The sequence below is a fragment of the Tinamus guttatus genome, unplaced genomic scaffold (assembly GCF_059628265.1).
Source record: "Tinamus guttatus ecotype Peru unplaced genomic scaffold, ASM5962826v1 Tinamus_guttatus_pri_ptg000056l, whole genome shotgun sequence".
NCBI classification, from domain to species: domain Eukaryota; kingdom Metazoa; phylum Chordata; class Aves; order Tinamiformes; family Tinamidae; genus Tinamus; species Tinamus guttatus.
In genome coordinates, this window is record NW_028288590.1 from 2488609 (window position 1) to 2504443 (window position 15835).

Consider the following 15835-nt stretch of genomic DNA (forward strand, 5'->3'; position numbering starts at 1 on the left):
GTAAAAGCCACAGGGTTTCTTTTCCAGGGGTATTTTTTTGTTTTCATTGTTTTGATTTTAGCATAAAATCTCCATGCTTTCTATTTGGGGACCATGGATTTGCTATAAGGTGTTCTGCTAGCCTTCATCAGACTGAGGAATAAGAGCAGGGTGTTATTTTGCTATTGGATACACATTACAAAATATATCTGTAGATACCCAGTTTTCCAGCATTTAGGCTATTGCCTTTTGTAACTTATGCAGGGGAGGTCTCCCTAGGAAAGCTGGAGTCTGCTCTGGGGTATCAAGGTTGGAGCATGGATGGAGCAGGTCAAAAGATCTTTCTCCAACTCTAAAATAACATCTATCGATCTGTAAGACACAAGAAGAAAGCTTCATTAAAGCGTTGCCTCAGCTTAACCATAGCTAAAGTTTTTTGAGGGGAAGGAGGAGTTTCCTTCCTTTTCTCCAAGATGTCTTCCCGAATTGGCCCTTTTCCCTTCCAGGTCGGAGGGAAAAGCCTGTTCCCTTCCTCAGGCCCTCCTGATAGTCCTACCCAGGGGTCTAAGGGTGACTACCCAGCACAGACCCTTCCCCTAGTGCTCCATGGTGACGAGACCTTCAGTACAATAGAATTATACTGGCAGTGTGTTTTCTTGGTCTATTTTTTGATTTTTGTTTGTTTTTAATTATTATTGAATCAATCCATTTGACCTTCTGCACAGCTTATGGCTCACTAGGGAAAGTTCCTGACATGTCACATGTGTTCCTTGACTGATGTTACTTATTTTTCAGTCCATAACATACTTTCCTTGAAAGACTATTAAAGACTACTTTTCTCCAACAACGCTCTATGTTGCCCTGGGAACAAGTTTTTCTTTATTGAAAATATCCAAGTTAGAGAAAGACAGGCAAAAAAATGGCCATATTTATGGAATGAAAATATGTATTGAAGAAAAAAAATATGGAAGGAAGGAAGGAAAAGCCATATTGCACGGGAAGAAAGAAAAAGGGGAGTTCCACGACACGGGGGGTAAAAGGTTTGTCACTTATTGGCTAAGAGCTGAAGCCAAAGTCCTCACAACCAAGCAAAAAGTGAGATAAGTTCTGAAATATAAACAACACCATTCCTCTCTGAAACTTTATAACATCAACGAAAATCACAATGGAAATAATTTTCTAGTAAGATGCCTAATATTGCCAATAAGAAAAATACGCAGTATTTTATAAAACATGCCTTTCCATTCACTCAGCACTGTTCTTCACTGGGGGCTACAGTGGCAGAGAAATGGTCTTTACCAGATGAAATGCTATTTATGAGGAAAAAAAAAATTATCATCTGGCACAGTGGACAGGAACAATTAGGTTTTGTCAAACCCTGTGCTTGCCTATAGCTCTGCTTAGGAAAAGACCATGGGGAGCTAAGAATGTATTAACAGGAGTAGTTCTTGGAAGTGCTATCAATTACTCATCCCAACTTACCCCATTCTTCCTTCTCTGTGTCCAGAGATTTTCCTCTGTAAATGAGAATAAGGAAAAAGAGTTGTTCTTACAGAGAGACAGCATGTTCACCCTTCTGGGAAACAATGGCATTACCAGACAGGATTTACTTAATGCTGAGCCAAAACCCATACTACCAAAAGAGTGGAACCTGTTAAACTTTCAGACACCTTCTAAAATTGTTTCATAAATGAAAAATGAGTGTGGAAGTTCTTGAGGACTGAAGTGCTACAAGATGTAACGTGGGTAGAAACAGCACTGCATCACTGTTGGAGCACATTGGCAAGTTTCCAAATATTTTGACATCTTTGACCAACCATATACACAAATTAATCTATTACTGCATCAAATCTGCCTACAGGCAGGCATGATGAATAATACTAATCAAACAGCTATACAAATTAGTACTATTTTTATGCAGTAAACAAATACATATTAAGCATCATTATTTTATATAACTCCAAGGCCATTCTTCTGCCTTGTAATAACAGTGTGTTTAATTTGAAGAGAAATAACAGCTTTATTTGTGTTGGATAGATTAGATGTGAAGGATTTTGTTTTCTAGCTGGGATCCCATAATTTCACATTATACTTATTATCATATATATAATTTTTGCATTATTCTATCTCTATGGTAAAGCACAGTTTTCACCCCCAGTTAGGAATGGCATTACATTGAGGTCTGAATGTTATGCCACCTTTTGCTAGAATTGTCTGGGAAGAAAGAGAAACAGTAACTCAATAGTTGTGACACATGGGAGTACAAAGTTTGCCTTGTTTTGAATTAGAATTATAAGAAAGGCAAGAAAAGTCAAAATAAGTAGCATCTTCTATATTTAACATATTCACAAAATCCTTAATGCACACTGATGGATGCTATTTATTGGAATCAGAGATATTAAAAACTCTGGCCTTTGTAGCAATGTTACTTTTTACATTCTATTTTGAGAAAAAAGTTCTACTTAAAGCTTACCTAGACAGAGGCATTAAGAAATATTCGAATAAGCTGACAAAAATAGTGAAGTTCATGTGCTAGATAACCTTCGAATGGAAGATCTCTTTTTAAACTCCACTCCCCACCAAAAAACCATCACCACACTATGACTTAACTCTCTGTTAAAATAATCTTCACTGTAACTGTTTTCTGGGTAAGAATCAAAAGTAAGTTTGTTTTGAAAGGTCTGTGGAATTTTGTAATCACTTTTCAAATTCTCACATCAACTTCTGCATAAGAGCTTGGACAGGAAGCAATCAAGGAGAGTTTAAGTGATGACAGATTGGCCACATTCCAGCTGAGTGAACCATTGCATTAGGAGAGCAATCTTTCCTAATTGAAGTAAAGGACTAGAAGTTGGTCCAGCAGCAAGAAAGAGGAAAATATATTAAACCCAGAATGTTATTCCCCAGAACATATCTCTGATTCCAAAGAAAGTGGTGAGAAAGGAAAGTCACAGAGTGGGAGCATTCACAGGCATCTTAAAAATCAGGGAATGAAACTAAAAGGGGAGACTACTATTCCTGCCTATGCCACAAACTCATCCCACAAAGCAGACAGCTCGTAAGATACATTTGAATGAAGTCATAACAAAAGAGAATGAAGCAAGAACACATTATAGGATGTCAAGGGGGTAGGCCTCCTTAGCACAGGCAACCAGTCTCTGGACAGTGATCATAAAACAACTTCCAGGTTCTCAGCAGGATATATAAATATGCCATAGAATTACAAAAGTCCTGGAGAGCAAGGCAAGCATTGTATTTTACCTGTTGTTGGTGTCTGACCCTCAAGGCAGTTGGAACTAGTGGCCACAAGAGTGCTACAAGGTGGACCACACATATTACAATTAGGATTCTGCATGAAGGGGAAACTAGGTCTTCAGCACTAGACTGCAGACACATTTAAAATACAAATACTCATTATGCAAAGTATTTAGATTTTCTGATATTAAAACTTCAGGAGGACTTCTGCCTCCTTTATAACACTACACATTTTCAAACAGTAAAAATCTATATCTGGAGAAGGTTTCTTTTGCACCCTGACAGAAACAAAGAAACTATGGGGTGGAGATTGTTTTGCTTAATGCATTTCCAGAAAAGATGATAATCTGAAGGTAAATCTCTCTGGCTGAATGAGCATATCTCCTGGCACAAAAGGTCCTATGGTTCTTCTATGGATGATAACCTTCCTTCCATTTTTCTTGTAGCAGGCAGGTAATCCTTATTCTACAAATATTTTCTGCAAGAAGAAGAAATGGCCAACATGCAGCTGTCAGCAGCAAGCAAACTGTATCACGTTTTAAATGCAGTTACAATGTTAGGTGGAGAATGGATTGGACTCAGAGAAAATTCTAGAAGTAATTGGAGAGCCAGTAGATGCAGTCTGGGTTTGTCAGGGCAAAAGTGTACATAAATGCACTTACAAACTTAAGTGGCTCAGCCCTGCATTTTCTTCCTCTGTTGCAGGGGATGGTGCTGAGCACCCTATCTTGGTAGAGGAAACTCATTTTTGGTGAGTCCTGCATTGTCACAGATTATTAGTTTCTACACCCAAATGGAGCATGCACTTCAGTGCTATACTGCCACTAGGAATATACGTTGTTCTGTAAAGTACTCCCAAGGTATGAACATGGACCTAATATGCTCACCACAGAAGTTAAAAAGAGCATGCTACTCTTAGCAAAAAGACGAACTTAGTATGCCCAAGGCTTACAGGTCAGGGTTTAGAATCCCCTTGAGGTGCCACAGTGAAAAACGACTGCTACGCTACTGCGGAGGTTATAGGAACAGACCCTGCTTCTTGTGCTCACTGTTTAAGACCACATCCTGACTAGCCGTATCGTGGATGAGAGGAGAATGCAGTTCAAATCAAGTACACATGTCCTAGGTGTATCCAGGGACTGAAAATATTCCATGTACTTGCTAAACACTGCAGACATTGTCTCCTCTCCTCTCCTCCTCTCCTCTCCTCTCCTCTCCTCTCCTCTCCTCTCCTCTCCTCTCCTCCCCTCTCCTCTCCTCTCCTCTCCTCTCCTCTCCTCTCCTCTCCTCTCCTCTCCTCTCCTCTCCTCTCCTCTCCTCTCCTCTCCTCTCCTCTCCTCTCCTCTCCTCTCCTCTCCTCTCCTCTCCTCTCCTCTCCTCTCCTCTCCTCTCCTCTCTTTCCTCCTTTCTATTTAGCTGAATTTCCTCCTCCTTGGTCTCAGGCAGCTCTGTACAATTTGTTGCGAGTAAGGAAGAAGCAGCAAAGTAATTAATGGCTTACACATATTGACAGTCCTGCTTTCTGCATTAGCCTTCACCAGAAAACAGATTAAGAAAACAAATCCCCAATAGGCTTTTGCTACCTGTTAGCAACCCCTCTAAGCAGTGTGCCTGAACCAGAGGGCAGTTCACATCTGTACAAAAACCTGCCTCCTGCTCACTTGAGCGGGGCCAGTTTTCCACATGAGATTTTCTTTGGGTTGCAGTACTGATTTTGTTGTTAGCTTAGAGCACACTGTGCTCCCTACAGTGGCAGCAGGGCTGTCTCTAGGTTTTTGTGCCAATACTTTTGTAATTCCATAAATTATTAATCTAGTTAGTAGGACCTAGCTTTCTAATTAAACTTCTTCAAAGCAAAGACTACATATAATAGCTTCTGCATTTTTTTATATTTATCATCCACTCCCCTCAGCTTATATGCATTTATATTCACTTCTCCGTTGTGCAAGCCTGAACAAAGCCAAAGAACACAGGGTTTTCCATGTGCTTTGCAAACAGCCAAAGGGTCGACCATAGGAAACATTATCTCATAAAGCATCACATTCGCAAGCATGTTCACATGAATGACTTCGGTGAGCTCCTTAGGTATCAAAAAATTCCATGTTCAGAATGAGATTTCTATCTTCCTGGGATTAAACATCTGTATTCCTGATCAGTCATTTTAATTAAAAGGCACCTGCTTTTCCATCAGTACCTCCCCAAATAACATTCTTAGTTTTAAGTCATAATCTTGACATCCCATAAAAAGGCTGGGGAAAAGGCTGCACTGATGTCAAGCGATACAATACAAACAGAAAAGGGAATTAATCTACAAACTTACTGTTTTCAGGCAGTTTGTCCTATTCATAGTGGATGCTATGGGAAGAGAAGTGCTGGAAAAAATAAGATTTGCCGTATGGAAAAATACACCTTTTAATGTCTTTCTCAAAAGAAAAAAAAAGTTTGCTGAAGGAAAAGGCTCTAATTTTTCATCTTCTACCAACAGTGTTTTCTGCTCTGTTAGAGTTAGCTCCGTTAGAGCTGTTGCTGGTTCTGGCAAGGATTTACATGATACTCTACTTCCCCTCTGTGGTGAAGTTTGATAGTTCACTGGTCATGCAGCAGTACAGCAAAGAATGAAGGAAGGAAAAAGGAGGCTTATTAAAACCTTCCAGATGTCCATTTGTTAAATATAGCTGTTGATTTTAATGAGACAGAAAAACAAAAAAGAAATTATTAATGGGATCAAGAGCAGTTTCCATGCTATTCACTTGAATACTTCACTCCAATGAGTTACAAGTCAACACTTTCTAGAGGACAGAGAGTCAAAGTTAAATTATGCAGACAACACCTAACTTCCCACTATAGGGAAAACCCCAGCAACCCACAGTCAGGAGATTGGAGAAAATCTAATAACTAAAAATACTTTAATTAAACATACGACTACAAATATGTGTAAGTGCGTAAGTGCATTGATAGAAAAAAATGTACTGGTATATAGTTGTCATTATAATTCTGGCTCAAACGAGCATGTATGTGATACAGGATCTACAGGATTGCATGGTAACTCAATAAATGACATGATTTTCTGAACAGATTTGCAATACAGGAGGAGAGACAACGGCCCTCCCGTGTACTGAGTACCCAAATTACCCAGAGCCACAGATAGAATCAAGAATTTGAATCTATAGATTTACAACCCATTGCATTCATATTTTAACATCTGAAAATGAGGACCTAGCTCCTCTTACGTGCCCAGGAACATAGCAGTCTTAAAAGTTGAGTCTGAGAGAAGAGCAAAGCTCCTTTTTTTCTCATCTTTTGGACGCTCATACTGCCAGATCCTAATGAAAACCTTGAAACAACAAAAACATCTTCAAGGAGCAGAGAGGCTGCTTGGGTTTTCACAGGAATATAACAGCACGAGTATTGTAGAAGTGGCCTTACGCAATCACCTTTCATAAAGCTTTTTATGAGTGTAGTTATGAAGCTGTAAAGATGATCCATGGGTGCTTCTGAGGTATTAATATATTGAACTCTCTTGCCTAGCAACATCAAGGTGAAACATTTTCCAAGGCCGGCATGCGTATAGCATAGGTGTCAAAAGAGCAATACACTCCTTCACATCACTAGAAATGGGAAAAGAATATGATGGTACAATTGCACTTCAGGAGCTATGAGCACGAAGCAACAGTGGGTCAGAGTCATGCAGGCAGTTCTGTGGCACAGCAAGGTAACCATCTGTTTGCTCTGCACCATTCTTCCTCGCAATTACCTGGCCCTGGTCTGGGGGCCAGGTAATTTTACTTTTTTTTTTTTTGTTGGATGATCTGTTTTGTTGTCTTAATGAGCTTAAAACACCTCTGCATGGGGTCAGATGAGCCCTGGTGTAACGTGCAGATAAGGCACTTAGGGACAAGGTTTAGCAGGCATGATGGTGATGGGTTTACGGTTTGACTTGGTGATCTTTAAGATCTTTTACAACCATTATGATTCTACGGTGCCAGTCAAAAGAAAGGCAATTGCAGGCTGCAGTCAGATGCATTCAGGCTGCTGTGGCAGTAAAGCACAGTGGCTCTTGGTGCTGAGGCTCGGTTAAGGCATAGAGAGAAGGACATGCGATGAAGCAAAAGGGAAAGGAGAGCTATGAAGGTATCCATTCCTCCAAGTGACTGGGATCTGATTTGGGAGTCTTTGGGCATGTTTCAGAGAGCATTTTCCTGAGGATTGCCTTTATGCATTTGCCTTGTATAAATGGAGAAAAAGCAAACAAAGCAAATAATACACTGTGGTGAAAGCTGGCCTCATAGCTACCCAATTGCAATGATAAGCCTCATTCTCCAGCTTTGGGCTGTATCTGGACAACTGGAGCTGCTCTGCAAATGTATCCTCTGCACAGCACAAAAATGTCTATTAAATTCCACCTTTTTTCATTAAGAAAAAGACGAATTTGGAAATAGGCCCAGTTTTGTCTCTTTTCCTTTCTTACTAATATGTTTGCTCTTCTTGTCTTAGTTTAATTACAGTCTATGGAAGTAGGTCACATACAGAGACTGTAAATTATCTGTCAGTAGAGTGTATGTCTGTAAAAGGCTGAAGCTCACATACACTATTCCTATTCACGTTCTTTTGAAACACTAGGGACTGCTTAAACAACCATAAACAGAAATCTACGTTAAAGAAAACAAAATCAGGAAAGAAAAAACAATTATGTGGAAAAAAAAATTACTCCAAAATCTTGGAATTCAGGTTTCCTGGGAGGCCTTAACTCAGGCCTTCTTTGGCTTTGTTACAGGTTACAGGTGTCTACCTCCACAGTCATCCTCTACTAATCTCATTTGTGATTTACAGAAATGTTGAATCTTAAGAAATAAGGCTTTTTTTTTTTAAAAAAAAAAAACCCTTTAGGGATCTGTGTAGCCAGACCCCTCAAGGCTTTCAAGTCTCCAGGGATGGAGACTGCATAACGTCTCTGGGAAAGCTTTTCCTGTGCTGCACTACACTCAGAACAAATTTTGTGCAAATACTCAACTTAAACCTCCTAAGCTGCAGTTTGGGCTCATTGTCATCCAACAGCTCCAAAACACAGCTGCAGAACAAAAATAAACCAAACCAAAACAAAACAAAAAAAGATTTAAAAAAGTGTAACAATTGTTCTCTTATCAGGCACTGAAAAAAAGGGCAAATAGAAGTGTATTCTTAGCTAGCTGGAAGGAAGTTCAGATGATATTAGATGATACGAAGAAAGTCATGGGTATTTCTACAAGCCAGAAGACCAAGTCTTGGAATTTAAGTGTTTGTAAGATGTGGCGTTGCAATTGCTCAAGCAACAATTTAGAGAAATAATCTCTGTTAATCTAAACAAAGAGGGAGGATAGTAGACAAATATTTGGTCTTAAGAAACAATCTGCTGTTTATTTTAATATGTGTGATAATTATCTTTTGGGATGCCACATAAGCATCCTACAGTATTGCCATGGGTTATAGCATACATGGACTGTGAGAAACATCATCCTTCAAGAAGAAAAACCACAGCCATCAGGACAGAGTGATGGTGCGTGGGAATAGAGATCTTCCTTGTGTGCGACTGAGCTGTAGAAGAAATTGAGCTGACAGAAGTGGAGGAGTTTTCCAGTGTCAGACCTGTGCAGTTAACTTGAAGTGGCAGGTGCTGTGATCATGCACTAAAGCTTATACAAACGTTGGCTGTACCGTTGTCACATGTGAATTTATTCTTATGTTTTACAGAAGTAAAACTGCTAGGAAGTGTCTATGCACATGGATACCTTCATGTGAGATTCAGGCCATGGTTTTGAAGCTGTGATTAAAGATGCCAGTCAACTTGCAGGATATTTTTAAGTAGTATGGAAAGTCTTATTTAAAAGAATGTCTATTGCTAGTAGCTTAAATGAGCTCTGCACAAAACTGCACATTTACTGCAAAAATTGGATCAAATAAAAAAATACAGGAAAAAAGTGCATTAGAAATAGCAACAAGATGTCAAACAGTTCTGTAACAACTCATTGTAAATATTGCTCATCTGTGACTTGGACGAGGGCACAGAGTGCACCCTCAGCAAGTTAGCAGGTGATACAAAACTGGGAGGAGTGGCCGACACTCCAGAGGGCTGTGCTGCCATTCAGAGAGACCTAGACAGGATGGAGAGCTGGGCAGAGAGGAACCTCCTGAGGTTCAACAAGGACAAGTGCAGGGTCCTGCACCTGGGGAGGAATAACCCCAGGCACCAGTACAGATTAGGGGTTGACCTGCTGGAAAGCAGCTCTGTGGAGGGGGATTTGGGAGTCCTGGTTGACAACAGGTTAACCATGAGTCAGCAATGTGCCCTCGTGGCCAAGAAGGCCAATGGGATCCTGGCCGGCATCAGGAGGAGCGTTGCCAGCAGGTCGAGGGAGGGGATCCTGCCCCTCTACTCAGCTCTGGTGAGGCTGCAGGTCGACAGAGGGGATCCTGCCCTTCTGCTCAGCTCTGGTGAGGCTGCACCTGGAGCATTGGGTGCAGGTCTGGGCTCTCCAACACAAGAGGGACATGGATCTTCTAGAGAGGGCCCAGCGAAGAGCGACAAAGATGATTAAGGGACTGGAGCATCTATCTTATGAGGAAAAACTAAGTGAGCTGGGCCTGTTTAGTCTGGAGAAGAGAAGATTGAGAGGGGATCTGATCAACATGTACAGGTACCTTAGGGGTGAATGCAGGGAGGATGGGGCCAAACTCTTCTTGCTGGTGACCAGTGACAGGACAAAGGGTAATGGGTACAAATTTAAACACAGGCAGTTCTATCTCCATATGAGGAAGACCTTTTTTTCCTGTGAGGGTGACAGAGCCCTGGGACAGGCTGCCCAGAGAGGTTGTGGAGTCTCCTTCTCTGGAGATCTTCCAAATCTTCCTGCCCTGTGCCACGTGCTCTAGGTGTCCCTGCCTGAGTAGAGGGGTTGGACTAGATATCTCTAGAGGTCCCTTCCAACCTTAAGCTTTCTGTGATCCTGTGATTTGGATTAGACTCTAAAATTATATTATCAGATTGTAAAATTATAGGAGTGCCCTTTTAGCTAAAAACATATGACAAGGATGAACAAAACTAGTGGAAGATTTACTTATGTAAAAAATGACACAGGCATCTGTATTTGCAGTTATTGCTACTTTTTTAGCTGAGCAGCGTGTTGATGAAAAGGTAGAGCCCTCTACTGGCCTATGCATTTTTCTGCTGCAAGTTCTTCAAAATGAGAGATCCTCTGGCTAGGATTTCTAATCACAAGTAGTGGGGAAAAGCTTTGGAAAGTTTTCCCAGAAGAGATGTGCCAGCTGCAAGTGTTGGCGCTAAAATTTACTGTGGCATACATTGCTTTCTCAGTCTAAATCTATTAGGAAAGAGTGCAACTTAGTTTAGATTTTTTGAAGCAATTCCAGTAAGAAAGATATAGACCTTATCAGAACAGTCTATGTAATTCAGTCCTGTGGGAAACATCACATATAACTTGAATATTCTTTTTGCTAAGATGTGGAAATATTTCTTGTTGACTCAAACAGGTCCCACAAATTCAATGAGATTTCAGAAAATCATGTGAAGCAGGGTAAAACGTTCATATTTCCCTTTGTACAGAGTTCACATGAATTTGATCCTCTGTATTGAATACATAGAGATATTTGCTGTCTATTAATACAAGGATAGGAGCTCTACCCAACCTGGGCAGAGTTCAGATAAAAAGAGAGTGAGGTTGATATATTCGTAACTCTGCAATAAGGTAGTTTCTCCCATTGTGCTCCTTTCGAAAAGAAAAATACACTTTTACAAATGTGAAAACTATAGCTGTACAGTTTTACATCAGTCCATTGCCTGAGTAGAATTATTAAGATAGATAATTACTCCTATAGACTGTTGGAATCCTTGTTGCATCAGTATGGACTTTCCGTTTAAATCATGCTAGCTAATCTGGAAAGATTCCTGTGATTTAGAGCTGTTTTACTCAGGATGTGCAAAGAACAACTTCTGCTGGAACAGCCAAGTCCAGGACCATGGCAGAGGTGACAGGTTTTGGAGTCCATCTGACTCGAGTGCAAAGCAGTCCACAGCCCCCTTTTAACCAGTTTACTGCACATTCACTCCTTCTACACCAAATCGCATTGCCAGATGTATCTTTCAGGTCTTTGCAATGGGAATTGAACAGTTTCCCCGAGGATGAAAAATTCTGCCTTAAAACAACACAGCATCCAGGGCAGGTAAAAACACTCCTGTTATCCTAGAGAAAAAAAAAAAAAAAAGAGGGGGGAGGTTGATTATTGTAGCTCTACAGTTGAATTAATGCTTTGAGTTTGAGTGTGTGACTGATGAGTCCTCAGACAACAGGCTAATGTGTGGGATGGCAGAAGGCCAACGGACTAACAAAAGTCTACAGAGAACAGTCTTAGCACTGCACAAAGATAGAAATGTGCAAGAGCTCTTCAGCGTGCACAACAGGAACAGACCTTATGGTATTTTTCATGATTTAAGGCTGGATTTATCCTTAGCATATGGACAACATACCACTCAAAAGCAGTGCATGAAAACAAGAGGATGTAGAACATGATATAGGCAAGAAACTATCAAATGGCTATGAAAAGTGAGCCATAAACTGGATTTATGCTCTTGGGGAGCGCAGTGCTGCTCTGGCCTGTGATTTGTACCCAGTGCTCCGCTGGTTCTCTATCACGACGCCAGCCCCAGGCTAATCCTGTCATTTAGAAGAGGCTGAGGTGAGACTAGAGACCAGGACAGCACTGGTGGTCAGTGACGGCTGCCTCCGGGCCCAAGTGTGTTTCCAGATGTGATGCCAGTGCCACACGGCCACAGCTGGAGTTGGGAAGAAACACCTGCCAGCAGCTCATGCCTTAGTCTCAAGTGGAAGAAATACAAGCTTGAGGGTCTTGTGAATGGCTGAGAGAGGAGCAGACGTTATACTACAGCTCAATCCTTCATGCCTCCCCAAAGATGCATTCATTTTTTCACAAGCCATTTACAACTACCATTAAGTCAGTTTTTGCAGTTTCCTTTATTGTCTGAGTCCTGTCGTGCCTGTGTGTTTTGTCCTTCATATACCGTAATATAACTCGCAACACAGAAAGCTTTTTTTTTTTTTTCTCCTAATCAGAGTGCTTGAAAAGACAACAGTTTCACTGTAATGCAGTACCCAGACTGGCCCATGGAGAACCAGCCAGTTCAGCAACTAGTCATATGAAATGACGGCTAGGGACCTAGAGCACTTCCCTTAGACAAGCTGCTCTTTGGGCAGTCTGGGTTGCTATGGGGAGAATTTGGGAAATCATCAGTCATCGATAAATGAAAATACCACCCCTTCCCTATCCACACACTTTGAAAGATGAGAAGCTTTGTTCTAGTTTGTTTGTTTTCTTTTTTTTTTTTCTCCAAATGACTTTCAGAACTTTGTGAGGCCCTTTCTCTCCAAAGTACTGCCAAAGATTTGACTCCAATTGTTTGATCAGGTCTCAGACAACCAAAATGACTTTCAAAACATTCACACACAGCTCCTGTGCTATAGTGCAGCTATGTCCATACAAGTTAGCCCACAAATGATCCTGGACTCCCAAACTCAGCTGATAATCATTAAATGCATGCATATCATCAGCATGTTTTTGCCCTAAGCAAACTTATCCTGAACAACTTACCTCCTCAAATTTATTTATTTATTTATGAATTTGTTTGTTTGTTTCATCTTGATTTGGGATATAAAAGCCATTTCTACTTATTCCTCAATTTCATTTAGAAGGAATGGAATGGTATTAGAAAAAGGGCTGCTAATAGTAAAGTTTTGACTAAAGTGCTGGAAATAACAGACTCGAACAGAATGAAAATAATATAGGAGTGAGCCTTGAAGTTCAAAGGAAAATTTCTTCAGATCAAAACTCCAGTATTATGTAAGATTTCTAAGAACTCATTTTCTATCACAAGAATCCAACAACCTTCAGAAAACCCATATGAAAGCAAAAGCATTGGAGATGGCAAATTATACTTACCCTGAGCTTGGCTGAAAGGGCCATTACTGATAAACCCTTAGGCTTAGCCATGTACATAGGATGGGAACAGTGCAGCTGAAGCAGTCTGCCAGGCATTAGCAGAAAAAGAAACAAAACCAAGAGTGCACAAAAAAAACCCTAAAAATACCCAACTGAAAGACAAGATATAGAAAAACAGCCTCACAGTCCAACATTTTCCAGAGAGTTTATTTACAGAATTATTTCAATTTGGCACACTGCTGGAAAATGCTAATACAATTTGCTGGGCTAACAGGAAAAATGCTGGAGTGTTACCGGTCCTTTGTGCAGAAAAGAAACATGAACTATAAATAAGGAAAAGCCAGGGCCAAAGGCAAGTTTATTTGCAAGAGCTGGAGACTGGGGAAGCGGGGTTAGACTCAGAAGGCAGGAATGCTCAGATGATCATTCTTCCAAGTCCTCTAGTAACACAGGCTGAAACAAGCCACAAGAGTTAAGTGTAACATAACACAAATTGGTTGCACTATTGGCACAAGTTGAGCTCTTTAGAACTTTAATTTATTGTTTGCTCCTTGCTGCACTTGCTTCTGCTCCCACTGAAAGCAGTGGGAATTCTGCTACTGATATCTTCCATAAAATGAGCCCTTTTACATGAGCCAATGGAAGTTCCTTCATAAGCAAGGCCTGCATAAGCAGGACGGAAATGACAAACGCGCACAACAGAACATTGTGAGAACAGAACTATTTTTGCAAGATAGTTTAACTTGTACTCACTAGAGCAACTGCATCTTTTCTGGATGCTCAGCATTATTACCCCAACAGTCACATAAAACACTAAGTTGCATTTATTTCGTTGGCATCTACCATATTTCTGGCAAGACCAACACCTTAGACCTTGGCCCAAAACACTAATAGTTTTAGGTTAAAGTGGACTGTGCAGTTTGCTTGCCTTGATTTTCTCTTTCTTGGATCGTTTCCACCTCTGAGCTCTGATTTTTCTTGTTCACATGACATTAAGAAATGAGCAGGGATCAGGAAGTGATACAAGAGAATGAGGAAGAGCGGTTGGCAACTGCTGGCTCCAGAAATAAGAACCCAGAGAGCAACTAGACTGACATTTCTGAACCTCTTTCAGAAAAGCTGAAAAAGCTATTGGGACACCATGAAGTTTAGGACCAACAGTCTCTCGAGGTGAGCAGTGAATGGTAGTAGCTGCTTGCGCAGTGGGAATGCAATCCCAGCAGGCGCCGGCTCCACGTCAGAGCAGCTGCAAGTCAAGCAATCTGTATGAGGCCTCAGAGCTAATGCAGTCTTGTCTTGGCAAAATGAACCCGATATGGAGCAGTTTTGTCATTCACGATAGCAGGTCAGAAGACAGGCTATGAATAAGAATTTGGCAATGTCAAATTTATAATTATGAAAAGGTCCTAAATCTCTATGACAAAGCACTGAGGAAGGCCCAGCGTGAAATGAAGCCACTTAGGCTTTCCTCGGCTAGAGGTGTTCTTCCCTCCCATCCTGCTAAAGGTTAAAAACGCAGGCGCATTCACCTATGGCTAGTTAAATCTTACCTGTAAGGTTACCTAAACCTTGAAGAAAAAGAGAAAAGAAACTAACATGGAAGTCTAAAGCAAAAAATGGAAGTGCTCACTCCTACAATTTCTCTAGCACAGCTGCTTGCTTCTTCCTGTCCATTTTTTTTTTAAGTTTACTTTAGAAAACAGACCCATGAAAAGGTAGGACATAACTAGGGGGTCACTACCCTATGAAAGGTTTTGCTATCAGAGAAATCGCAACTGGAAGCACAGCCACATGACCATCAAATAGCAAACCTGGGCTGGCGTAACACACAGAGCAGGGCCAGCTCAGTACTTTGCCACTTCTCTTTGCACTGCGCTGGAGGAAGTGGACTCTTTTATACTGTTAAATCAGGGATACTGCAGGGCTGTTGCATAACTCCAACAGATATAACAGGATCCCAAAGATGATGGGAGACCTGATGTTCTCAATTAATGAGGAAAATCTATAAACAAGCAGAGATGAATGGCAGTGATGAATCCCCTCCACATTCCTGAACTCCAACCACTGACAAAAGGAAAACAAACAAACAAGAAAGCCCTTCAGATCTGAAGCAAATCAGAAAAATATGTCTTCTACGAGCTACTCTAGTACCTGCAAGGACTAAATGAAGAAAGTAAAAGCAAATACATGGAACGACATCACTGGATGACTTCTCAGCTTCACTTATGTGTTGAAATTCAGCATCCAAGCGCTCTCTGTAACTATTTTCAGTATTTTTTATGTGCTCTCTGTGTGAAAACGAACTGTGCTTATTTAAATCATCTCTAAAAGTTTGGCAAATATATTGAAGTAGAAATCAGTTCAACCCTTTTATTTCCATGTCAATTTATTTAGAAAAACATTCATTTAAGGAATGCAAGTTAGGACTCTTGGTACAGTACTAGGTATCATCTATGCTACCATTCATTCTTTTTAGCTGAATGATTAAAAAAAAATACATACAGCTTTAGAATAATTTCACTTGCAATTATCTTGATCATAATACCCAAACAAACAGCAAACAACTAAAAAACAATGCTAAAAAACAACACAATCT